Source organism: Anser anser, assembly GCF_964211835.1.
Source record: "Anser anser genome assembly, chromosome: 1".
NCBI lineage: Eukaryota > Metazoa > Chordata > Aves > Anseriformes > Anatidae > Anser > Anser anser.
The window spans coordinates 67,049,069-67,075,818 of record NC_139720.1 but is presented as its reverse complement, the minus strand read 5'-3'; the positions used below and the strand labels follow the sequence as shown (position 1 = coordinate 67,075,818).

General features: G+C 46.1%; 1 protein-coding gene and 1 long non-coding RNA gene across 7 annotated transcripts in view; one reads left to right on the top strand and one right to left on the bottom strand.

The window, feature by feature from the left end:
* Window positions 1-6,895: 6,895 nt before the first annotated feature.
* Window positions 6,896-14,586, bottom strand: LOC310892506. The gene is made up of 3 exons (XR_014578184.1): window positions 14,365-14,586; window positions 11,076-11,253; window positions 6,896-8,848 (listed from the first exon to the last, which is right to left on the bottom strand). It is a non-coding gene; the product is annotated as an uncharacterized lncRNA (long non-coding RNA).
* A 181-nt stretch (window positions 14,587-14,767) lies between these two features.
* MICAL3 (microtubule associated monooxygenase, calponin and LIM domain containing 3) overlaps window positions 14,768-26,750 on the top strand; it is a 157,796-nt gene continuing 145,813 nt past the window's right edge. The window contains exon 1 of one of the 6 annotated variants that reach the window (XM_083820296.1): window positions 14,768-14,919. The gene's annotated coding sequence lies outside the window, so the exon portion shown is untranslated. Of the gene's footprint in view, window positions 14,920-15,288; window positions 25,869-26,750 lie in introns of those variants that run through there. The other 5 variants (XM_083820297.1, XM_083820298.1, XM_083820299.1 and 2 more) reach the window with 5 other exon arrangements.

The window sequence follows — 26,750 nt, the reverse complement described above, 5'->3', positions numbered from 1 at the left end:
CCTGGCAGTGAACTAGGCAAGGGAAAAAGGAACATTACAGGGACTTTGTTTCGGGACTAGTCTTTTGCGGCTTCAGTGTCTTTGAATGTGAGACAGCCTTTTGCTTCAGAAACTCAAGAAGGAGTTAAAGTAAACTGGAACATCAGAGGATGATCATGCGATTCAACAGCTCTGCCTGCCCCAGTTGCTCTCACAGTTGGGTCTGCCGATCTCAGTGACTCAAAGAAATGAGCTGTCATTAGCTCTGAGGAGCCAACACACTAAGAAAATGGTTCTCCATTTTCAGCAGTATCAACAAAATTGTTTACCAAGTTCCAAAGAGATATATTTTTGGCATCGCTGTGGCCTGATTTGGCCTGCTGAATGTTACTTATGAGTAAGGAGGAAAGAACTTGACTTGACTCTCAGTTATAAAGCAGAATTTGTATGGTTGACAGCTATAGAAAAACAAAGCAAACCAGGTTTTTGTATGTTTACCTCATCTGATCTGGAGAGACAATGACGATGGGGCCCACTGCTTTCGACTGGAGGGATACGTACTGCCATTTTTGTAAATCGCGTCTCTGGTCTCTCAAAACAACCACAGCTTGAGACACCCAGGATGAAACATCGCTTGTACATCTAATTGTAAGTGGCCTACTCAGAGTCACACACGGCTGTGGAGAAGCTGGAAGGGGGCCTCAAACCTCTTTTCTAAGGGTGGAATTTCTGTCACAGGCAAGCTTCCTCTTTGTCATTTGAGGCCGCATCAACTGTGACTCTGCAGTGGTTTGTAGTCTCTTCTATGTCAACAGAGCCTTGGTTCGGTTTTCTGAAGAAACGGCAGAACTGAAAGTATTTCCAGGACTCAGCCTGGACACCGGTCTCTCTTTGGGGGGAGCCTCAACCAGCTGTGGTCTCTGCTGAGGGAGGAGAGCGGAGACCCCTGCAGATGTGGTAAGGGAACAGCTGCAGCTACGGCTGGAACCTGAGCCTGGTGGCCTGGTGAAAATGCTGCTAAGTGGGTAACCGGGCACAAGATCTTCACTCAGGTTCCGTAAAAATACACGTGGCAGTACCAGGAAAGCTACACTCTTCAAAGAGCCAGAGATGGATGGTGTGGCTGACCACACAGCTTGGGCTAGAAATAATAACCGTGGTAGCACTGGCTTCACCCTGGCTGCTGCCTAGGAAGGGCAATATGGAAAAGAGCAAGAGCATGGAGAGCAACAACAGTAAAATAAATAGTAGCCTGATGAATCATTCATGCCAAGGGTTTATACAGTGCTTTACCTGTCCAAAGCACTGTGCAAAACATTAGCTGATTAACCTTAGTTAATAATGCAGGTCATTAAATGAAGTGGAATGAAAATGGTTAGAGGAAGTGTGGAGTATGAAGGCTTCCTGAAATGATTAAATGATTTTGCTGGCTTTGACGGAAGGAAAAAATTTCTTCCTTTAGGGTTTCAGTGTGTTCACAGTGTAGGTGTTATTATTGCAGTTTAATAACCACCTGCTTAATTCCCTGGAATAGGAGATGACATGCAGCATAGCCAAAGGTGTCTTGTTCGCTTGAATAACATCTGCAGTTATATGAGACTAATAAAAATGAGAATTATCACCAATCCTATGTTTCAGGGGAGAGAATGATGTCCAGCTTCTTGGAAGAAATCTTATTCCTTCAGCTGTTCACTAGCAGGATTATTTTTTGCACATTCCTTTGCAAAACTTAGCATTTGCCTTTGCTGGGAGATGGGATATGGTTATGGCATGACCTACTGCTTTACCTTAAGCAGTAGGGGAAGATGAAGCTGTTCTGTCACTCAGTGCAAATGAGTGTGGCAAGCAAAAGACTGAGAATAGTGCAAGTGAAAGCTAATGTTTTTAACAGGCTAAATCATTTCCCTGCAGCACGAAGATAGGAGTCTTTGGCAGAGAATCACTATGCAACTCGATTCCTGGCTGTGACATATTTAGGCTTGCATTATCACCTGCTGCCCACACGTATGTGGCATAAGCTCCTCAGAGAACCTGTGAAGAGATGCATTTTCAGTCAGCTGACCTGAATCACTTCTTTGTTGATGAGCCCCTGAAACTGCTGGAAGGAGAAACATTTCATGCCAGACCAGTATAACCTCAGACCAAGCACGTAGCACTGATTTCCCAAATTCAAAGGTTGACTGACTGTATCGTGTAAGTCAGGTTTTCAATGTACCTGCAACCTGATAACTTGGTATCTCGCACAAATACAATGCAAGCAATTGGTGCTGCAGATAAAGCCAACAACCTTCAAGAAAGCAGTGATTTAATAGACTACTAATTACTTTGATACCTTTGCTACCCTCCTTATATAGGACTACAAAAGTTTGCATTTCCTTATGACCCGGGATACTGTCACTGTAAGCAATGAAAGCTATCAGACCTCCTTTTTTCTCCTCCTTTTCCTCTGTCTAGCTCTCCTGGGGATGGACAATCCTGGCAGCTAGACCTGCCCCGGGCTTTTGCCTTTTGTTTTCCTGTACTTTTCTTTTGGCACAATTCAGAAGTTTTCAGTGTTGTGCTTCCACAATCACATGCTAAAATATTTGCACAGCTGTCTGATGACAGAAAAGGGGAGAGAGAGAAAATCCATTCCTCTGTTATTTGAAAATTAAAAAAAACCAACAAAACAAAACAACCACCACCAACAACAAAACAACCACCACCACCAACAAAACAATCAGTCAAAGAAAACCAACAAAAACAAACCCACAACCAGAGTTTAGCACAAGTCAATTGTAAAAAAAATCTTCAGTTTGTTCTGCCCTTTCGCCCTGTCTGGTTTTCCCCATGTCCTTCGCTTTTCTCTTCTCATACATATAAACCCACCCTTTAATGCTTCTCTTAAAATGCTCAGGGTTCAAAAGCCCGTGGGACTCCACTGCCCACCTGTGTGCACTCCTTTCAGCCTGCTCCCGGAGTACAGAAATAGGACCAACTCCTACAGGCTATCATTAGGCATTCTTCAGGCAAAATTCTGACTGAAGTTGGTGGAAGTTTTGGCAGAAGGACTGCAAAACTAATTACATTCCTCCCCCAAGTATATATATTGGATGGTGATGAGAGATGAGAAAATACTGCCTAGAAAGAAAGTCCATTAATAAATGAGAGCTAGATGTGAGGAAGAACAGTTGATTGAATTATTTATAATGCAGTTATAAAATTGCTGAGTTGCTGGGCTTTCCAGAAACCTATCAATAACAGGCATGACCATAGCAGCAGTTAATAAGAGCACAGACAAGCAGGAGCAAGGATCTCCATGAAAATCAGGTATGGAAATGTTTCGCAAAAAGCCTAGCATTGCTAAATCATTTAGCACAGAATGTATTTTAGAGAGGTGATAACTCTCTAATGGCCTCGAAAACTCATTGTGAGTTTTTTTTAACCAGTGCACCACAGAATTTCAAGCAAAAACTGAGGAAATGTGGTCCCCTCTTTTAAAAATAGAAAAACAGCATAGATACTCCCTGATAAGGCTAACTATAGATCACAGTGAAAAAATGAATTGTGTGTAAAATGTGTGTAAAAAGTATCACTGGGTAGTGACACTAAGAGCAAAAATGAACGTCAGTATTCAAAAGAACAAATCTCGCCACAGATTTTTTGTCAGAGTTATCTAATTAGTGACCAGTGATGACAGCAGATACGCTATGTTAGACAATTTGTTGCAATGCCTAGAAAATTCAACTTTTCAAATCTTCGGTGCCTAAAAGAAGTAAAAGTGAAAAGGCCAACAAGACCTTTTTCAGCCTTGACATCTCTAATTCACATGCATGCACTCCCACCGCAAACAATCCACTCCCTTCCTACACGCATAAACACACTCCCTGCCTTTATCCTGCCCTTGGACCACACACGCGTCTCTATCCGCTTTCTGCCTTTCGCATCAGGCACCCTCCTCCCCCAGACACAGGAACCCCTTCTCTGAACCAGCTCCTCAAAGAAAGGTGTGTTTCCACCCTGGTCCACCAAGTTTGAGGTTTTTTTAGGGGCTTATTGATGTCCCCAGTCACAAACTCCAGACAAAGCAGTCCTTTCTGTGAGGGAACTTCACACCCAGGAATGTGGTCTGGACATTTATGGACAAAGGGACATTCATGTTCCCGCTCCTGTTGCCTCTTAATCCTAAAGGAAGAACAAATGTGCTGACGTTAGCCTTCCAGCTTGGTTTAGGAAATGTGTCCTGCTGCGGATGTATGTTTACGGTAGCTCTCTTTTTGTTTGTGGTTTGAGAATGAGGTGCATACGCACAGGGACACGCGCTCTCTGTGCTGGCCTGCATTCAGCAGTCTGAATGTCATTTCCAGCCCGTTAGCCTCTGCAGCGTTCCGCTCGTGAAATTAGCTTGATGAGGCGACTGATGAGAAAATGGCGCTTATTAGCTGCTGTCATTTTTATGCCCTCTTCCATAAGTAATGGTACAGCAACCCTCATGATCCCATTAAACACTTATAGCTAGTGCTCTGACTGTGAAACAATAAAGCCAAGGCTCCTCCGTGCTGCAGGTCAAGCCCAGCCACCTCCTCTCCCCTACATCCCTCTGCAGCTTTCATAACCCCTGGTAACCCAGCACTGTTCCTTCTCAGGATTGTCTTCTTCAGGGGACAGCTTCATTTTGAATGGCTTCGTGCTATCACACCCAGGGGCACCACGTCTCTTCCACCAAGCCAAGCATAAAAATGTCTGGAGGGGAGGGGGGCCAGCAAGACAGATATATTTAATTATATGTGCCAGCCAGCATTTCCCCCATGTAAGATTAAGTGTGCAGTTCAGTTTCTGATCTAATTCCGTTCTCGTTTAAAATCACTGAGGAAGAAGCCATAAAATGCCCACTGTAATGCAGATTTTTATAATGTGCTTTCATAATTTCAGTAACCTCCTGTCTGTATGGAACCAGATGCTCGTAACTCCGGGTGTTCTCGTAACTAATTTTTGAACAAGCCACTAAGCCACCATGCAAGGACCGGGGGGATGCTGTTAAAGCCCAGCATCTTCAGTGTGAAGGCTCCAGACTTCCTGGGACCATCCCTAAATGAGCTTACCTGCTTTGCAGACATACTTCTACGCTGCCCTGTCTTGCAGCCCTGTCATGGCCACCACTGTATTTGGTGATGTTCTCCAAGTCCCACGTTTTAGAATCACATAAGCACAGGAGAAATGTAACTTCTCCTAAACCAAAATAAATTACAATTTTCTTTTAGTATTGGAGAAAAGCTTGAAAACTGAGTCTGAAGGCAGAAGCAAAGATGAGTAACAAGACTTTCATTGTTACTGTTATTAAAGTTGGAGATTTTTGTAGCCCACTCACAGTTTTTTGAATTTGGTTCAAGTCTTTCTAACCCTTCTGGCTGATACTGCTGCTCTGAGCAAGTCCCATCTCTGCTGCTTCAGATTATATTGGGAAAAAAATGTACTTAATCCCCTGCCATGGTAGGATCTTTAATATCTGGATTTTGGCATCGGGAGGCCTGTTCCTATCCAGCAGGTTATGATGAGCCACCGTCAGGGAAAGCTCAAACAATTTGAGTTAAAAGTGAGGACAGGAAAGTTAGTGTGGGTTTTAACTGCTGCATGTTTGTTTTTGTCCCTACCACCTACGTGTACAAAGAGCTGTGTTTGTTACGGGCATCCTGAGACAGGAAATCTATCACCTTAAAAGAAGCACTTGGCATTAGGAGAGAATAATATGGAAAGCAACAAAGAACCATTAGTGACATTTTATTAAGAAGATGAGATAAATAGTCTCTCGCAAACAAGTGGTATTATTTAACTATCCAAGGATTTGCTTTCCAAAACAAGCCTGAATTGTTCATTGTCCAGCAAAATAACGCCAGCTCTGCAGTCCTGACTTCTTCTCTAAATAGAGCACAGAGACTGTAGGTCTCTGTGCCTGCAGGCTGTCCTACCACATTACTAATAATATTTATGTCAATGCTGTAATAAAAATATTTTAAATAAGTAGAAAACAGCAATGTTAAGACTGAGGAAGGATAAGGTGAGGACGCTTTAGTTCAGGAGACAGGAACAAAGGAACTCTGCCTGCCCTACAGCTTCCCCGTAGCTGTAGACGGGGCCTCACAGACACACTTGCACTCGCTCATGTTGGCAGAGAAAAACCTGGCAGAAAAATACCCCATTACTGCCCCAACTGCTCGTTCACCTGCTCAGAGACAGAATTATACCACCCTGTCCTAGCTGTTCTTCAAACACTGGTGGGCATGCACTGATGCTCAGATGTTTACCAGAACAAGGTTCCTTTTTCCCGTCTCACATGACACAGGGTTTCCCAGGGGAAGTGACGGCTCCCTGGGGATGCTGCCAGCTTTGCTACACCATGCAAACGAGATGGGGATCCGTGAGGGGAGCAGCCAAAGGTGCGCGTGTGGGGAGGAAGCACTCGATGTCTAGAACAGCCTTCCTTGAGAATGGGTGGCTTACCCTGGTCGGAGGCCTCGGAGGAGGAGGAGGAGGGGGGGGCAATGCAAGCATTTGGGGCTCCCGTTGCCGCTCGGCTCCCACCAGAGACCACTGCTGCGTTGCCATGGCAGTGGTGACGAATTGGCAGCCGGAGCCAGCATCGCCTGTCTCCCCCAGCCCCTGCGCGATGATGCTCTGGGAAAGACGCGCAGAAGGAGCTTTGCATCCTGGTCCCCATCTCCTTTTTACTTCACCTTCACCTTGCAGAGCTGAAGAAAGAGAGAATTGCCTGTGCAGGCTCCCCAACGAGAAACCTGTGCGGAGGCAGGGCCCGAGGAGCGGCGAGGGGCTCTGATTTGGGCGCTTGCCCTGGCAGAGGCAGGCGAACTATGAGCACCTGTCGGGGAGGAGCTGACTTGTGCGAGAAGAGGGTCACTTTTACAGCCTTGCTCTGTGAGTACTGACCGCGCTGGCCTCCCGTGTCTTCCACTGAAAATGTTATTTATCGTTTCTTAGCGACTATAAAATTCTGTTTTTCCCTGCTTTTAAGGGGAGGGGTTTTCTATTGTGCTAGCTCCTTTAAATAGTCTCCATGCAAAATCTGTGAAGGTGCTACTGCTGGATTTTCTCCTCTAGGCATGAAGTCCTGCAGGGGCTGGCCACTTGCAGCAGGTTTCTCACCTGCTGGCACCAAGCGAGCATAATGAAATCCGCATGGCAGTACCTGCAGTTTACAGTAACAGCAGCACAATCCACACCTTAATGCATTGGTAACAGGTTTTGCATCCTAGCCATCTGATATAGTGCTATCCAAAGATCAGCTGTTTCATTTAATCCACAACTCCAGCCTTTGTTACACATACTCATTTGTTTTTGTTAAGATGAAGAATTTTAGCAGTAAGCAAACCAAATGCTGCTTGGAACAGGTGCAGAAAGAGTATTCTTCATATGTAGGATAGAGTTACAAATAATTTCTGTCCAGTGAGCCAAACAGATGCATCAGATAAACTGCTGATAAAAAAGAACGATTGTATTGGCACAGATCCACCACACTCCACTGTAGCACATGGATATCATAGGCAAGCATACAAACAGACAGTAGGAAACATACAAAAGCCATGTGTGAGATCAATCTAGTATAGCTAACAATAGGCATCTCTAAATGTATTAGGGCTACAGAGCAGTCTGAGAACCGGTTTTAAATTCACACTGGCAAAATATTAATTGAATCTCAAGATCCATGAGAATAATATGCTGCTTTATAAAAAACAATTATGCATTGAAAAAAAGAAGGGGGTTAGGAAAAAGAAATCAAAGGGATCTGGCACACCGTAGTTCTGAAATCTTGGTTAAACTGCAACCCACTCGCATGCAAGCTAAGGGGATTTTTTTTTTTCTCCAGATGAATTTGATGCTTGTTCTGTTCCTTGGCCAGACAGCAGCACTGGGGCATCTGTAGCTGTAATCTCATTAAGACTATTAGGCTGTGCTTGTGCTTGTGTTCTGTTGCTGGCATGGATTTAGGCAGACAGATGATCCTCAGAGCATGGATGGCTCTCACAGTTGAGAGGGGATGGGCTACACTGTTTTTCATGAGTTTTGAAAATATTACAACTTCTGCTTTGGAAAGGCACTGGTTGCAATCCAGCCGGAAAAGCAAATAGCGACAGGTCCACTCAGTCCACACACAAAAGGGAAATTTATGAACATAGTTTCTGTTTGTGGTAATGAGAGTCACATGTGTAAGTTCTCCACACAATGAAGGCAGAATACACTCCCTTCAGTGTGTAAATAGCATAAAGATGTGCCTGTGAGAGTGTTGGCATGAGATGCTGGACTACAACAAGAAAAACAGAAATCAGAAATGAATTATTTGTTCATTTTTCCACCATGAACTATTTGTTCATTTTCCACCCCAAGAACCAGTTCTGTGTTCTGCTTTGTCCACTCTGTTACAACTAACACAAGCACCGTAGCTTTTGCTTTTTTTGGAACATTTCACCAAACTTTGAAGTATTTTGATGGTAAGGTATGTTTCTAGGGTCAGACACAAATTCTTCTCATTCCATTTAATTACATTACTCTTCATTACAATTCCTTAGGACTTCTTAAATACCTGTTTTTCCTTTTTGCGTTCCTGCATCACACAGATATTAGCAGCTAGTTATGTTCCTCTTCAGCAGTGGCGTTTAAGTACTTCTGCATGTAACAGGGTTTCCAGCCCCTCTGTGAACTCTGCACATGCAGACCTCCTGCACATAAGCCAGTACCGGTTTATGTCATTCGTGCATGAGCCTCGGGAAGCCGTCTTCGCTGAATGAATGCCAGTGTACCACACAGTTCATAAATATGTAAAAGTAATGGGCCCTATCCCAACAAGCTCAGATTCAGAAACGTTTAGCAGATGTTCTGGCTGTGGGGGAGGAAAACAGGAGATGAATAAATACAATACTGCAATAACAAATACTTTGTTGATGAAGCCGCACATGAATTAGAATGACAAACACACCCTACCAGGACTTTGGCCTACCCATAAAACAACATAAACATGTTTTATTAATAGTAGTTCCACGTTTTCAGGATCAATAAAATGACTTCATCGATTTACTTTCCCCTTTTTATTAATAATACTCTAAACAGTGATGAATTTGGATGGAACATAGGTAGAGTCTTTTTTATAGCTTGCCAAAGGACAGATCTAATACTACTAGTAAAACAGTGAGGTTCTCAACAAGGACCCCAGAGCCTTTTGCTAGAGAGCCTAACCGTGGGTAAGTTAAGAGCTTGAAGAAAACTTCCAGACTTGTTTGAGAATCAGGCCTGTTGGTTATTTCTAGACAGCAACACAACGGAGCTGCTCTACGCAGCTTGTTTAGAGGAGTAAAATGATGTTGTTTTAACAACAAGTATACAAAACATGGCTCAGGCTCTTTCCTAATCCAAACTCAAAATAGTAAACATGCCTTATAGACCTTAATGCATGCTATGTGGAGTAAACCAGACCCAGGGGAAGCCCTGCACAGGCAGCTCTTGTGCAGGACTCGTGTAGCCCAAATTAGGTCAAGAACCAATGAGGTGTCTCGGTGATGATGTTGCAGGCCTTGCTTTCTATTCTCCTCAACCAAGATGTATTTAAATCCATTTCTTTAGTCCTTCTCAAGGACTAGCTGAGTAAAAGGAACTGCTGTACTCATGATTTTTTGTTTAATATATTAATTGCATAGCATGACAACAGTTGTCTTCTTGCATATTTACATTTTGCTCATTGAAAAGCCCTTGTCTTTCTGCTTTAGGTGATCTTGTACCTCTTTACACATCCAGGTGTTCTATAAGCAACCATGAAGTCAAAATCATCTGGGTTACTCTTCCTTACTGTCCTGTACAGTTCTGGGAGGGATTTTTCTGCCCTTGTGTAGCCTTTCTTTTAGGTTGTCTCTACTTAAAAAAAATATATAGTACAGTGTAGTGAAGTGAAAGTTGTGTGTCTCTCATTAGCTTCTCATATGCCCACAGCCCTGAGTAGTAGCAGCAAACCTGACTGCAATTTTAGATTTTACTACTTGGACAATCTATGAGCAGTGAAATTACCTGGAGTGTGTATGGACAGACCCAGAACCTCTCTAATTCCTAAAATACTCCCAAATGCTCAGTTTACACTCAACATTCAGCAGATTTGCATGTAGCTGCAGGGAAACTTTCCTTATGAGTTCCTATCTGAATGTGTATTTTCTTAGTCTGAAGGATTAGAAATGTTTTTCTAAATGCTCAAAGTTTACTGGATCAGTGGGCTGGCTTTTTATTGCCCTGTCAAGCTGGAGGAGTTTTGACCTAGAAAAGCCTTTACGTTTACAGGGTGAGCCAATAAGTACTTTTTCAAAGTGAATTAGACTTGTATTTGCTTTTCTGTAATGAACCACCACTAGCAGTTTATCTGGAACTCAGCTGCCACCCCTGCACACAACATCACTCCAGATTAGTGTGGACTTGTGTGTTCAGGTTGGCGGAAAGGGTTAAATATTTTCATTTTATAAATACTACAGTTACTCAAATGCTCATGCGATAAATATCCACTAGCATGCAGGAGGATGTAGGGTGCATGATGACTTCTGCCTTGTATTTCAAAGACAAATTGAACACCTGTGTTATTGCTTTGGGATTAAGCTCATTATGTTTTCCCCAGAATTGGACAATTTTTCCTGCTAACGGTTGCAGCTGATGCAGAAGACAGCAAATTTTAAGACCTCTGTAGACTAGATTTTCTCTGCTGTCCCTCGGTTTCTTCGGGAAACATTGCTTCTTTTGGAAGCATTCAGCAGCTGGTTTGTATACAGATTACTTTTACATAAAGGAAATATGCTTTAGCTATGCAAATAGATGTAAGCATCAGAAAATAAGGCAATATAACCCATCAAGGAGATCCCACATTAAATCGCCTCCAGCAGGCAGCAATTTAAATGCAGTGACTTTTAGCAGAAACACTTCTGTATAGGAGACAAAAGTTCTGGTTAATGGAGAGCATTTCAAATGCTTCAGCGGCGCTTTGCTTTCACATTGTTGCCTTGACTTTTACAAAGTGACATGGACGTGGAAAGCACACAAAACCCTCTAGCACCGTAAACATCACGCTAAGATGTACTAACTGGAGGGGTGTTTGCAGAACACACCAAGTGCTCCTTCCGTTCAACATAACGGTGGTAAGGCCTCAGCTGGGAGCACGCTGCATGCTGTTCCTGGCAGTGAAATTCAGGACAGACATGGACTAAAGCGAGAGCCTCCAAAGATGAGCATCACGAATCACCAGAGGTCTCACAACGTAACCTAGGAAGACAGATAAGAAGAAATGGCATTTAGGTCTGGAGAATATAATTAGAAGTGACACAGTAAGTCTTCATGCAACTAAAAGGCTGCTGCAAAGGTTAAAGGAACAAATGTTTCCTTTGTCTTTGATGGGTAGCATGAGAAATAGATTTAAATTATGGTAAAAGGGATCCAGGTAAATCACTATGGAAAAACTAAAGGCAAAAAGAGTGAATCATGAGAACAGAATGGCTTGCCTGGGTAGCCTGTGGTGTCTGCAGCGTTGGAGGTCTTTAAGGGGTAAAACAGATGGGGCAGAGATGCTTTCACAGGGATGGAGTTCGAGGACTTCTCAGTATCCCTTCCAGCCCTGGAATTCAGTGATCGCCTCCTCATCTGAAAATTCCCTTGCTGTTTTTACTCGTTAGTTCTCAGTATTTGAAGAGGTTACCAATTCCCACAGGACTGGCCATGCACCTGGCATGTTCTGAGTTTTGGAAGGCTGTCAACAGAGAATTCAAGATTCCTTGGCCGTTTTTACTGTAAAAATAGCTTTGATATCATGGAGAAACTAAAAGCTTCTTTGGATTTTCTTCTGTAACTTGCCTTCCTTGCTATAATCCTTGTCTAACCGGGAGCAGCAGCTGGCCCTTGTGAACCTTCAGTTATTTTAGAACCGGAATATATAAAGAAGGCAGGCCCTATTTTTGTATATATTGATTTTTTCAAAATGGGGCACTGTGCCATAACCTGACCTTATTTTGAGCAGCAGCAGCTCACCTCCTTTTAAGAGCTGAACCCTGAGCCATGGTGTTTTTCCCTGGGTTGGTTTGGGACTGCTGCCTCGACTGCTGGTCAGCTTACTGGAGGTGACTTCTGGAGCGTGAGGCACCCAGTTTTATGGTGCTTGCAGGCACTTGTTCACAGGGAATCGTTGCTTTGCTGACGCACGGTGATTGTTATCTAGCCCAGTGCAAAGCAGCAGTACTGTAAAGGCCTCAGGGAACAGACAGCGATGGGCTCACCTTGCACATCACAAGCCTGGAACATCAGAATTCTGCAAGGCTGAGCTGCAGGATTTCAGTTTTCTTAGCTTGTTTATACAGAGTAGCCATTTTGTACCGATATCCCAACCCCTCGCTTTTGTGTGCTCTCAAGGGTGTGTTTTATTAGCCTAAAGTTCTGTATGGTATTGCCTTGCACCCTCCTCCCCCTCTGAGCACCACGTGCGCGCAGTAAAAGGAGACATGCAAAGGAAGCACAGTGCTTTGTTTTTGCTTTAGTTCTACTTGTTTAAACCCTTCCTCTTACAGTGCATTGTGAAAACTCCTCTGGGAATCTGGCAGCATAATAATGCAAATAACCCTGTCATATGACTAAGCCTCTCTGTTGCTGGATTCCAAGACACCAAGGCAAAACGTTCAAGTCTTGCTGTGGATGGCATAGGCAGCTTCATTCTCGAGTGCAGATGGATCTCCAGTTCCCTAATGGGAATTGTTTGGGTCCTAATTAGCATTTTACAAAATTACTGTTAAACTGACAGCCCTCCTGATTGTTCAGAGGCCAAGTGCCTAGCCTGTAATCAGTGGACACACTGTATGCAATAGCCTAGAGCATCAAGAGCATTTAAAAATGTCTTCTATATTGCCATCTGTGAACCCTCTCCTCCACCTACTTCCATCTTGCAGTAATTTAACACATCCTCAACCTGCATCTTTGTTGAGAAAAGCACCTCGATCTTTTGGTTATCAGCAGTTAATATGAGCAGTTAATATGAGCAGTTAATATGAGCTGCTGCCTCCCCTGCAAAGAACTTGGGGGACTTCAAAGGGGGGAATTATCCACTAACTGCAGGTCTTACTGCCCCTTGGCACCTGCACGTGTACGAACATAGGCACCTGCTCAGGTAAGGACAGACTATCTTTGCCAGATTTTCCACCACGTAAGCTGAGTCAGCTGGCTGTGGCTCTCAAGCGATTGCAACCGGTAGCTCTAATTTCTATGCTCATGGAAACTCCATCAGTAAATAGGGTAGGCTGAGCCAAGTTTGTACCAGCCAAAGGCTTTCCTCCATCTGTTCTCAGACAGGGATATAGATAGTGATTTGGGAATTGTGCACTTCTGGCTGATATTTGTCACACCACAGCACAGTAAGAATTTCCTCTGCCAGGACATGAGCTCATTTGGTGCAGCTCTTATGAGCAGTATCATTTTGGTTTGTATCACATTATTGCAGTACCTGACTGCTTTTCAAGACAAAATCAAACCCCAAATCTTTAACAGATTATGGAAGTCAAAAATTCTCTTAAGGTAGGGTTGGAAAACTGTGGCTTTGGTATGAGATTAGAACTGTATGGCTCTGGATACAAAAGGCATTTGAAATACCTCTGCTGGAAAGGCCTATGTAAAGGAACACTGGTGTACTTTCGTATTATCATTGCTATTATCATATAATCCTGGGTTTGTACCCAATTCTTAATTCCTGGATTACTCACAGTGCTTCTGTATTGGTTTGCATTCCTGTTCTGTTCAAGTGCACGTTAGCTGGCTCCCCTGGCTCACGGGCATAGTCAGCTGAGCGTGGCAAAGACAATTTATATACACGTACTGCTTATATACAGTAAGTGGTACAGACAGGAGTGAAATATATATAAGTGGTACAGAAACATGTAAGCGCACGCAGACGTGGGTGTATGTATATACTGAGTGAAGTGCTCTTCCTGACAGCCAGTTCAGATGCAGAGCATCCAGCCTGGAAGCAGTATTCTGATAGCATTTAAAAAAGCAAACGCATGCTATAAACCTACCTATACGCATACTAAAGATCAGTAGGTTTTCGGTGCTTTCCTGCAAGGCAGGATTTTGTCAGCTCCCTGCCCACCCAGCACCTCTGCTGTACCAGTGTCACCCGAGGGATTAGTCACTACTTGGGTCTTCCACGCTGACGCAGTGAGCGGGAGACGAGGGCAAGGGAGGCGGCACGAACCCTCTGACGCGATCTCACTCGCTCCAGAGCGCGCACACGAGGCCCAAACGGGAGGGCTGCCGTGCCCACGGCTCCGCGCCTCTCCCAGCCGGCCCCAGGCACAAATACATTTAGCTCTTTCTCGACATGACCCCGCAGGCACCCACCGGCCATTTTGAGGCCCCCTCTGCCACCGCCCCGCGTGCCCAGAGCCGCCCGCAGCGTTTAACGCCGCCGCTCGGGGCCCTCCCTCAGGGACCCGGCCGCTACCAGCTCGCAACCACCCCTAACGGCCGCCGCGCGCGCGCCTCCGCCCGGGGCGCTTTAAACGGTCGCGGCTTCGCCCCGCCCTCTCCTCATCGCCCCGCCCCCCATCGCCCCGCCCCCCCCCGTTTTTTTTATCCCCGCTCCGCCAATCCCGTTCGGCGCGCCCCGCCCCGCCGCCAATCACCGCCCGGTCCCGGCCGATTCGAGCGCGGAGGGGGGTGGAGGGCAGTACCACCGGCACGGCGCGGGGGGACGAGGCGGGGGAAACCTCGCCGCCCGGCCGCGTGGCTGTTACCGTCGTTCCCTTCTCCCCCCCCCTCCTCCCGGTGCCTTTCGGAGCTCCGCGTACCCGCGGGTGGGGCGGGAGAGGGGCGGAGCGCGCGCGGGGGGAGCCCCGCCCCCCGCCCTGCCAACGGCCGTCGGCGGGCAGCGTCCGGCCGCGGCATGAGGCCGAGGTGAGCGGGGGGAGCGGGGCCGGGTGCCGCGGGGTGCGGGGCAGCCTCCCGGGGAGCCTCGCGGGGGCTGGGAGCGGGTCCCTGCCCGGCGCCGGGGTGTGCGGGAGCGGGCTGCGCGCTCGCCGGTAGCTTCCTTCTGCCTGGCGCCGGCACGTCCCCGGGCGGCTGCCGGGCGGTGCGCCGCGGGGCTGCCTTCGGTAGGGCTGGCGCTGCGTGGGGATGAACCCCTCGGTCTCGGGGTGGCGGTGCCGGGAGGCGGATCGAAGTCGGCGTTGTCGCTTCAAGCCACCCAGAAGCCGCTCGTCGGCAGCTGGAAACGAGCAGCTCACGCTCTGGTTAGGAAACGGGTAGGTTCGTGCCTAGCTCGGGGCCTGCTGAGGTACTGGGGCTCAGAACCTGGGTGTATCTAGGTGCTTGGTACACGGTGTTCGTTCGTACCCCAAGTTACAACTGAAAGGTATGGCCAGTTGGTGAGCTTGGAAATCCGTTAGTCCTTCAGGTCGTGGTCGGGGGGTCTCCCCCTAAATGATGCAGGATGACCGTAAAGATTTTCCTTCCCAGTTGCGTTTCAGTATTTATGGAGAAAACAACTAACAGTTACGGTGATCGTGAATGGCAAGTATCCGAATTTCCATCTTCAGTAGGTTTGAATGTAAATCCTGTTCCTGCCTAACGCTCCGCGTTGGGACAGTGTCTGTATGTGATTGTATACCCTCGTTGTAAACCTAAACACAGATGGCTGAGGTCAGGATGACGTTTTATTTTAAGCTCACCTCTCAGGGTTTCAAATGTCCTGCTTTTAACCTCGCTCTGCTCACGCTCAGGAGCATTCTGCAGACACGCCGCGTGTGGGAAAGCCGAGATGGTTTGCAGGTGCAGGTCGCCTTCGATAAAGACTGCAGCACTGCTGCTTCTCTGCGCGAGTCAGCTACTGGAGTGCGTGTGGTGGTGCTGAGCTGGCGCTGCGCTGCTCTTGGAGAAGGCTGAGCCAGAGCTGGTCCTTAGTTGGATGTGCTCTGCTCTTGCAGGATTCCAGAGTGGCTTCAGTCACTTAATACACTCGTGGATTACCTCGCTTTTTTTATTCCCCGCCCCGCTTCGCAAACACAATGGCCGTACTGCCAGCGTAATCTTAAAGCGGTATTCGGAGAAGCTCAAGTTAGAGGCAGAGGGAGAGCCTTCCGTGCTGGTGCCGCCTTACTTGGGCAGCAATAGAAAACTTCTGCTCTGACTGTCCCAGGAAATGGCCAGCGAGAGCAACAGCGGAGCTCATGCACGGGCTTTCTTTGGTGTTACGGCTTTAATTCAGTGCTAGGATCATAGAGAGGGCTTCGGCATTTTGATCCTGGTGTCATCCAGCTGTGACAACAGGCTGGTCAAAGCTTGTTTCAGCCATGCAGCATCCAGCACTGATGCTCTAGGAGTCTGTTCCATGCCTGTTGATCTACATCTAACCAGCCTCGGGTGGAAACATCCTTTCACTTATAGCTAAAATCTTCCATTGGTGCAGCTCTCAGTCAAGGGTCCTAGCACCAATTCCCATGCACTAGTAAAGCATGTGTGTGCTATTAGGGCTTGTCTGAACTACGTGTTCTGATATTACATGGGCGTGACGTGCAGCTTTGCCAATACACTGTACCACCGCTCTGGTACTGCTGAAATACTCCTAACGCAGATGTAACCTGAGAGAGTTTTCCTGGGCAAGCGTTTTTACTTCAGCAGATGCTAACAATAATCTCGCCTTTCGTTTAAAACGGGGAAGAGGGGGCGACTTCCAGTGCTAACTCCAGGCTTTTTGTCCAGTGGCTTTGGACACGAGCTCCATCAGGTGAGCGTTTCCTGCATTTTTCTAGGTCTCCCAGCAGTGCCAGAGCCTGGAGCTGACCTTAGGCGTGCTATCTAGCCGGCTGTAACTGAGATGTCAGCTGTAGAGATAGAGATGCTGTTTGTAATTTCATAGGTGGCAGTAAAGCAGTAATGGTATCGATCCAGTGTTCATTCTGCAATTTGGAAAAGATGTGATAAGGCGCAAGAGATGGGCACTGTTTATTTGTTAGGAGGGGAGCCCAAAACAGCAGGCAGAGCAGACATAGGCACATCAAATCACCACCCTTTCCTTCCTTTTTCTCCTCCTCCCTCCCCAGCTGAATGACACGTTCTGTTATAATTGCAGAAGGGAGAGGGAGAAAGGGAAAAGTGCATTTGGGAGGATGCAAGCACATGCTCTGAGTGTATGTGAGAGATTGGCACATAGCCGGGGTCTGTGAGGGGTGTGAAAGCACTCGGAGTCCAACTGAGTGTTTGGGACGCGCAGACACTGAATTACTTGTTGCCTGTTCCTTCTAATTTTGAGGTAGTTGGGATGGGTGGTTGGTAGGGCTCTAAGAGCATTTGGTTTCTTCGCGTGAGCAGGAAATCATGACGTGGATTGTACCTGTACACATTCTCCTGCCCATATTGTATCTTGAAGGAGCGCTGTGAAGCTCTCACGTGTCTTGTGACAGAAACTCAGTGCCCAGACATGGGAAGCAATTTAAGGAAAGGAAGGTTGCTCACCCCTGTGGACAGTCTGTCCTTTACTCCCCCTTCCTTTGAGTTTATTTTTTTTTCTTGGCTTAGCATCAAGAGGAAACTCAAATATGTCTCTTCTTTATGTTCTGAGGTATTGGAGTTGTCTCCATTCAAACCTGTTTGGTGCGAGTAGGAAAGGAAATGTGAGTTTGCTGATCTTAGACAGCAGTAAATTAACAACAGAACTGTCTCAATTTCAGGAAAGAGGAGCCTGTTTCATCCCACAGTTCTCAAGGAGAATTCATAATCTTTCTGCTAGAGGTGTGCAGTGGCAGCACAGCTTCTTGCTGAAGGCAGAACATGATTGCTCCAGCAGAGATCAGCTGTCCTGAAACTGTTGTTTTTGCAGTGGACAACATGAGAAATTGCCTTGCATTTTTGAGAAAGGATGCTGATGAAAGCTATGGAAATAAGGAAAACCTTTTTACCGCGTTCCTTTCTGTCAGCCTGCCATTTCTGCCTTCTCTCTAGATCTTCATCTGGGTTACATGTTAACCTTTCTCCTTTCTTTCCCCGATAGCGTCTATGAGATACGATCTTTTGTGTCTAGCCACATGGTTAAAACTAGTCTAGGCTGTCCTTGCTTTGTGTCTGGATATTTTTTTGACACTCAACCATTCAAAACAATGACCATTTTTACTGCAAATGGTGTTTTTGCGTTTGTTTGTTTGCCATTGAGGATTTTAGCAAAAAAAATGCTAAATGGTACATGGGTCCTGCAGGTGCTGGCACAGGCCAGTTTTCTTCTTGGTCGCTTTCTGCTGGCACCGGCAGTGGCATACTATGGAGAATTTGACATGTAGTCCCAGCTGTCAACGCTGCCAACCTTCAGGCATCCGCTGAAGCCTCCCTGTTTTCTATCTTCACCTTGCTCATCCCAAAAGAGGAGTGGCAGGTACGGGTGCTTTTCCCCCACCATGCAAGCGAGTCGTGTAAACGCCTCTGGAGCTGTCGGCCCCGAGATCTCCAGGGGGTTTCTTCCTGCCGATCCTGCCCTGAACCACAACAGCAAGGCAGCTGGCCGAGCGGGCCACTGCTTTCTGTCCTGAACATGGTTTTTTTTGTTGGTGGTGGTTTTTGTTTTTGTTTTTTTTGCTACACTCCCTTCTTTCTTTGAATCCACTTGTCTGGCGGTCATCCCATCCCTTGAATTGGAGCCTGTGTGCAAGAGGTGTTTTCTTGCTCTGCTTCTGTGTAGCATACCACACAGGGGAGTTCTGATTTAGCCTGATCTCATACGTTATTGTAGGGTACAAAACAAAACTTCAGTCCTGCAGTTTTCCCTTTTTTTGTGCAGTTTCTAACATTAGAAATGTTTGTCTGATAGTATGCGTCTTTTGCTGTGTTTGTCTGCAGCAGTATTCCAGTCATACAGCTTAATTAAAATCTGGGAAATAAACCACTTATTGCATCAACTTCCTCTTTGGCCAGCAGGAAAATTGTTCTGTATTACTGCTTTCTGCCCTGCTGTTTGGAAATAATTCCTCTGAATCTGCAGTGCTTTGAAGTGAGGCAAGGCTTGCTGGGAGCTGCTGTGGTTGAGGGAAGAGGGCATTTCAGAGCATTGAGGACTTTATATAAAAAAAAAAATAAATCTCTTCCTTTCAAGCTTTGCTGTAGTTACATCCTTTCTCGTTGGCTGCAATATGCTTTGGAATGAACTTCGTGTGATGTCTAAGGAAGTCTTAGGGTATAATCCTATACTCTTCTAAGTAACTTTTGAACTGAAGTGGCTTAATAGATGGTATAACTTTTAGTGATTTCCCTTTAAATTATTAAGATCTCTACCCTAAATCTGTGGGGAGACTTCTTGCTGGAAGTTAAAATGCAGGCAGAACAGCAGCATTTTTGTGGTATCATATCTTAACTTGCTATCTCTGCCATGCAAGTAAAAATGCTTGTGGCCACGCAAGCCCTATCTAACATCTCTATCTTTTTATGGCCTTGGTAGAAGGGTGGTGGTTGTAGTGGGATGGTTGGGAGGCCCTTCTTGCCCTTCCCTTAGAGTCTCTAAATGTGCAGTGTGGACTTGCACAACTGTTAAAGCGGGCTTCTCTTTTGTTAGGTCCTATAAAAAGGTTGATATCAACTGCTTAATTTCTGTGAGATGCTGCAGCTTGCAAAGATTTGCATCATTTAACACTTGTGTTTTTTCAGGGCGCAGTAAAGAAATGAATCTTGAGGCACCAGAAACCAAATTTGGCTCAAACCCAGTTAAAAGCACAACTGGTACCCACCCAGTGATACCCACGTAACAGTCTAGCCTGGATCTGGTGTTGAGAAGTATCCTCTTAACACTTGCAACATCATGGTCTTGTGACAGAAGGAATAGAGGGGAGATGGGAGACTTTTCTCCTCTGTTGTGTGATCATCTGCACAGAAATGAGGCAAGTGTGAGCCTAGGAGTCTTGCTTTAAACAGCCAAATGGAAGAACGTTTCACTGATCTTTTCTGTAGAACAAAGTTATTTCCAAAGTTAGGCAGTCTGTGTGCGTTGTGGATGGGACTCCATCTGCTGGGAACAGCAGAGAGAGAAAAGCCACTTTAGGCCGTCAGGAAGGGTAAACAGTTTGGGGACTGTGGCCGGATTCCGATGACTCGCTTAGCCAGGGAAATCACTAATTAAGTGAGGCTCCCATTGAGATTTTGGGAGAGCTGTGCCTCTTCCTGCACTGATTGTAAAGAAAGATGAGCTCAGAGTTAGTTGCCTTTGTGTATGGTTTCCTTGGTGAGCCTGGGGAGGTCAGTGCCTTGCACCTGGTATTTCGTCTGGATCTCCAAAGTGTTGTTTGACTTCCTTTGGACTTTGCAGGGAGAATAGGACTGCTCACGCGTCCAGATAATGTAGGGAAAGGCTCAGAGTCAATGACACCTGGTCTGCTTCCAGTACTTGAGAAAACGAGAAGTTCGTGCATGTGAAGATAGATGGAGGAGTTACCCAGAAGCAGACAGCCTCAGTAGCTGATCTCTGCTATTTTCCACAGTGATGGTATTTGGCGTTCCCTCAGAAAAGGCAGGTGGGCTACAACTGGGACCATCACTCTATCTTAATACTTTTCATGTTGCTTTTGCATGGCATATAAAGCCTGTTGCATTACACTTACGCCTGGAGACCCACCCAGGACTCTGCTGTGCCAAATGGTGTGTTAAAACATAGTAAAAATGTCCCTGCTCTGAGTATTTTTTTGCTTAATAAGGCGTATTAGAGTGGAAGAAAGCAGATATGATTTTCTGTTGATGTTTAGAGCAATGAATGCTGGCAAGTTTTGAATTTGGTGCATTGAATAGAATATTATTTGATAGTGGATTTATTTCAGGATGTGAGCCAACCTTCAAATCATCCTGTGGGGCTCTTCTGAAGCTGCCAAATGTCAACTCTATGGGCTTATGGGGTGGTGTGTGTCTATGAGAGGTGTGTATTTGTGAATGGTCTGGGAACCTTTGTCTTGCAATATCTGGTCTGCATTCAGTTCAGATGTCCCTGCCACATTCTGCTTGTTGTCTAGCTCCCCTCAGCTTGGTCACCCCTCATGACATCAAGTGAACTTGCTCCTGAACTGCTCCTCAGGCAGCTCTTTGTGCTTATAGCACACTTCTCCTGGAGCTAATGTCCTTCCCAGACAGTTAGCGATGGGACTTCCTACAATCAGAAGAGGGTACGGTATTCCAGCTGGCTGGCTTGTTCACCGAGCCAATGCCACAGTCTACTGATCCTATCCTTGATGCAGTTGTGGTTGTCAGTGTATCCACCGTGTGGTTCGTGAGGGGAGGGAGGAATCTCCCGATGCAAGTTCCTTCTCTGTGGGACAGAAGGTGGATCCTTCTCGTGGTGCATACAGCATGTAGCTCCTCTCTCATCTCCCCGGGGTCAGCTTGTTTGGGTTTTGACTCTCTTGTACCCTCCCATCTCTTGTTCCTTCCCCACGCAGGGACAGAGCCTTCTGGCCCTGGTTGGGCTGAACGTCAGTAGCCCTGAGGGATGGAGTCTGGCATCCCAGCAATGGTGGAGGGTTTCTGGTGTCTCACCCTTGCATGTCACGGCATGGTGGCACTAGAAAACTGGCTTTTTGGGTGCCTCCAGAGCAGAGTGCACTGTTTAGGTTCTTTACTTGGTGCTCCTTTTGGTTTTCTCCTCGTATGCGTTTTCCTTCCTTTAACCCATTGTCCTCTTTTCTGTTTCTGGTCTCCCCCAGCCACTTGCTTTTTCCCTCTGGGCCATTTACTCTTCTACCCTTCTTTGGTGCATGGAGGAGAAACTACTGACATTTTTTTTTTTTTCTTTAGCAATATCTATAATCCTATTTCTAACTGGGGGAGCCAGTGGGAACTTAAGAGCAGGGTATGTCTCATGGACTGGATTAGCTGTGCAGCTTGTTGTATTATTATTATTTTGAAGTGAATCAGTTAATGTTAGTTTAGAAATGGTATAGTCCCAACTGTGATCTAAAACAGCTAGATTGCTTGGAGAGTGTCACTTGAGATGTTTGCTTCCTCTGTAAGAGAATTCTTCTGGTAATGTGGCCTTTTGTGGACGGTTGTCTAGATGTCTCGTCAGTCTGGAGAGGCTTGTTTTTAGTGCTATCTGCTCTCTGGAGAGTTTATTTTTAAATAGTTGCTGAAGCAACAGTCTTGTAAAATGCTGCAGTGTTAGGATAGAAAGAATTAAAGTGTTTAGCAATCCTTGAAAAGGATAGAAAGAATTGTTTCTATCTTCCCTTCTCTAAGGCTAGCTGAATGCATTGGTGAAACCGCGTTCTAGTAGAAGGCTAACTTCAACATCTTCTTCCTCAAAGCCCCTGTGTTTCAGTTTGGGAATGTCCACCTTTTAAACTAATGTCAAAACCAAATGTTTGAGTCCAGGAACTGCTGTCCACTGTCCTTCGCTCCTGCTATAAAAACATGGCTTATCTTCTCCTGTGACGAATTCTGCCAACCTGAGATGGGCTGTGTCTTTAGACAGTCACTGTGTCCCTCGTAACTCCTACAAAGCAGTAGAGTGGTGCTTCAGAAGCCAAATCATTTACTTTTTCCACAAGAAGCATTTTGTAACCTTTCCTTCTTTGTGCCAAAAACCCGGGGTCTTTGCTGTTTACTCTGTGCCAGAAAATTTCAAAGAAAACATTTTTCAAAGAGGTCAAATCTCCTTATGCTCTGTTCCTGGGGCATTGTAGGAGCTTTACATTATATCATTTTCTTGACCTACAGTTCTCAGTTCGGTTGTATCAGCACGACAGTTGTGCTTAATGAAGCTGTTGATTTTATTTGGAATCGTGTCGTGTCACTGGTGAATCAGATGATTAATCGAAGGCAATCGCAAACATCAGCACAGACTGAGTGATGAATGGACTGAGAACAGCCCTGAGGAGAAGGACTTGGGGGTGCTGGTGTATGAAAAGCTCACCATGAGCCATCAATGTATGCTTGCAGCCCAGAAAGCCGACCGCACCCTGGGCTGCATCAAAGCAGCGTGGGCAGCAGGGCGAGGGAGGGGATTCTGCCCCTCTGCTCTGCGAGGCCCCACCTGGAGCCCTGCGTCCAGCTCTGGGGCCCCCAGCACCAGAAGGACATGGACCTGTGGGAGTGGGCCCAGAGGAGGCCACGGGGCTGATCAGAGGGCTGGAGCACCCCTCCTATGGAGACAGGCTGAGGGAGCTGGGGTTGCTCAGCCTGGAGAAGGGAAGGCTCCGGGGAGACCTTACAGCGGCCTTCCAGTGCCTAAAGGGGCCTGCAGGAAAGCTGGGGAGGGACTCCTGGTCAGGGAGTGTAGTGATAGGACAGGGGGAATGGCTTTAAACTAAAAGAGGGTAGAGTTAGATGAGGTATAAGGAAGAAATGTTTCACTCAGGATGGTGAGGCAGTGGCACAGGCTGCCCAGAGAAGCTGTGGCTGCCCCATCCCTGGAGGTGCTCAAGGCCAGGCTGGATGGGGCTTTGGGCAGCCTGGGCTGGTGGGAGGTGTCCCTGCCCATGGCAGGGGGGTGGAACCAGATGCTCTTTCAGGGCCCTTCCAACCCAAACCCTTCTATGATGATTCTGGGATGCAGAATGTCACCTCCAAATATAAAGGGTTGTCTTTTTTCCAGGTCTTTATTCCTTTGCTGCTCTATTCCTGTGGTCTTCAACTATCACAAAAGGCCCTTTGTTGTTCATTTGGCTGTTAAACTGCATTTATTTTATGCTTCATCAAGCTCTTAATGAGCTCTGGGTTTGTAATATCAAAAGTCTGGATCTCCAAGGGTGAGAGAAGCTGACAGGTTTCATAAAACTGTAGGGAAGAACCACCGTATGGGAGAATATTCCAGGCAGGCAAGGCTTTTTTGATGGTAGAGAACAATGGTGGTAAATTCTTTATTATGCATTTATGCATTCATGCAAACTTTGATAACTCACAGGCATGATGCTTTCTCACAGTCAGAGTCTCCGGGTGGATTCCTCTATGAGGCATAGTTCTTTGGTCCTAGGCTTTTAAGAAAGCAAGGGATTTCACAGCCACGACACACAAAGAAAATGAAAAAGAAGGTAATGAAAACAGAGGAAAGAACAGGCACAGCCGAGTATGTTCAAGACATGGAGGTTTGACTTGGCCCAGCAGGCCGGTGTTTGCTGCACCCTAGCCAGTCTTGGTTCTTCCTTTCCTTGTTGGTGTCACAATAGAGATGGATCTTGAAGGGAAGACTCTGCAATGGACTGGAAATAAAGCGCTGTCAGATGAACACAGTAAATCAAGATGAGTGCTAATTTCTTCTGTTGGATTTGAAGATGAATTGCCTTACAATGCTGTGCTAATTATGGCAATTGAGGAAATGATTCACAAGAGTGGGCAGCTGAACGTGGTCCTTCTAGCAGCTGTCTTAGCTTAAGCTAGGTTGACTTATTTACTAGAATTGTGTTTCATTTGCTACAATGACAATTGCAAGATCTCTGTTTTAATTTATATGGCTTAGTTGGAGTCCTTTGACACCTGGCAGGAGAATGGCACAGCCTTCAGCCTGTCTGCAACGTCAGGCATCCAATTTGGCTGTATGTGGAAAAGTTTCTTTACAGGGGTATGGACTAGAAGTTTTTTTCAGTGCTGTAAGTTAAATGCTAGGCTGTGTAACACAGCCATGATATTTAGTGTCAATAGTTTCACTGCATGCTGCTTCATTTTACTGGAGCTTGCTGCTTACTTCATTGTGGAGGCAATAGCCTTGCAATATCCCCGGTACTGGGGAACCTGGGAGTGGGTAGATTTTGTGATCCTGCTCTCAAATGCAGTCATGACTTAAAATAAGTAATACTTAACATGCATTTCATTCAGTTATCTCAACTCTCTGCCCCTATTTCCCCAAGTAGAATGCAAAAGATCAGTGTTCCCCCTGGACGGCATAGCTCCTGCTGTGCGTTACACAAGTTGCTGTGACCTACTGGAGCTTATGCCACAGTTAGGCACAGCAAACACATGCAGGGTCTACGGAGTTTCAGTTATGGCAGCGAAATCTTTAGGTATCAAGGTCATGGCCATGAGATTAACTTGTGTACAGCAGTCCCTTCCATGGAAAGGAGTGTTTGGTAGACATTAACTTTTTATAAGCTGATGACATTCACGTACTGCAGAAAGATTCTCCGTTCTGTGAAGGTCTTAAAAACGGTGTTGATGTGAACCCCAGCCAAGCCCTTCAGCTCCGGGATCAGAGGGGCTTTTCTTTAGGAGTAGAGCTGGGGGTAGGGGCACGATGGGCTGGCCAGGCTTTTGGTAAGCGTGCTCTAATTTGTGTCAGTCTGCTGGGGCACTGAAGCTGAGCGGTAGTCCGCTGCTGGAGTGTGTTCTCACCTGCACATCAGCTGTGGCAGCTTAGAGTGGCGATAGGATGTTGTGGGTGGAAATGACCTTACTTTTCTCCCAGGCAAAGCCCTGACAATCAGGAGTTAAAACTTGGAGAGGAATGAACTGAGGTCAGCAGCACCAGCAGTCTGTTCAGTAAATAATTTTCTTTGTATACTTACTCCATTCTTTCACTCATTATTTGCTCCACTTATTCTTTTCCCTTCCTACACACACGCACACATGATTTTTTCTGGCTTCATTATTCTCTCTTGCCCTAGTTATTGCCTTCCAGAGGCTACTTGTCACTGTGACCCTCCCTCTGGCCAAGGAGCTGCCGATGATAGGTTTCCTGTAAAAGAACCACCCTCGAGCTGGGATGGACACCTACGTTCAGCGCTGGAGATGCCAGGCTGTTTTCCAGCTGCTCTTGCGAGTCCTCTTGCTCTGAGCACTGCAGTGGTTGCACAGAAGGCAGCGCGCAGGAGGCAGAGTACTGTTCAGCCAGACACAGAGGAATCAGGAGCTGTTTCCCATCTCTTTTCCCCCCTTGGGGGCAGGCTGTGAGCTCCTGGGTGAGTGAGCATCTGATACGTGGCATGTGTTGTTCCAAAATGCAAGGGGAAATCTGTTAAAATAGCCGTGCTGTTACTGAGAATTTAGGTGATTGTAGGACGAAGCATTGGTTAATGGTGGAGCCTGCGAAATACAGCAGGCTGTGATGCTAGTGCTTGGTTGTGATGCTATGAAAGAGAAAGCTTTAATGGTCACGGATCTGAGGATCCACAGAAAATAGCTAGAGGAAAAAGTATGATTTGGGGGGTGGGGGTGGGAAGTGACCTTGAACGTTTGTTCAGTGAAACAATCCAGGTGTGACTGGTGTTTAGGAAATTATTTTTTGGGAGGCCCTTTTGTTGGGGTGGGAGCAGTTCAAATGTTCCTGTATGTGTTCGGAGATCCATTTTGATTTTTCACTGCAAGTGTAGTACCTGCATCTTGTCACTTCTGCACGTGATGCTGTAAATGTTCCTGTCCCCAGGCTTCTGAGAGGTGTGCCACATCTCTTTTTGTGGGCATTAAATTGACCTAAGGCCTCACAAACAGGAAGAAATGAATGTTTAGCAGGCATAGTGTAGCAATTGCATGGCAACTATTAAGACAATGGCCTGTGTGTAATCGTACATACACCGGGGGCAGGAGGGGGGCTCTGGTCTGCACTGCTCAGCCACCTACAGCCTAATACTTCTTGCCTGCCGTTGGAGCCTCTGTGTACCTCTCCTTTAGGGCACTGTCATCTCCTTCATTCTTCTGAGATTTTTATGCTTTCCATTGTGTTTTCTTAAATGAAAAGGCAGCTCTAGAAACAAACAAACAAAATTCCTTTCTTGCTTGCCTTGTGGTTTTCACTTATAAGAATGATTTTCCTTTCACTGGTATGGCAGTATTAAAACCGGGAC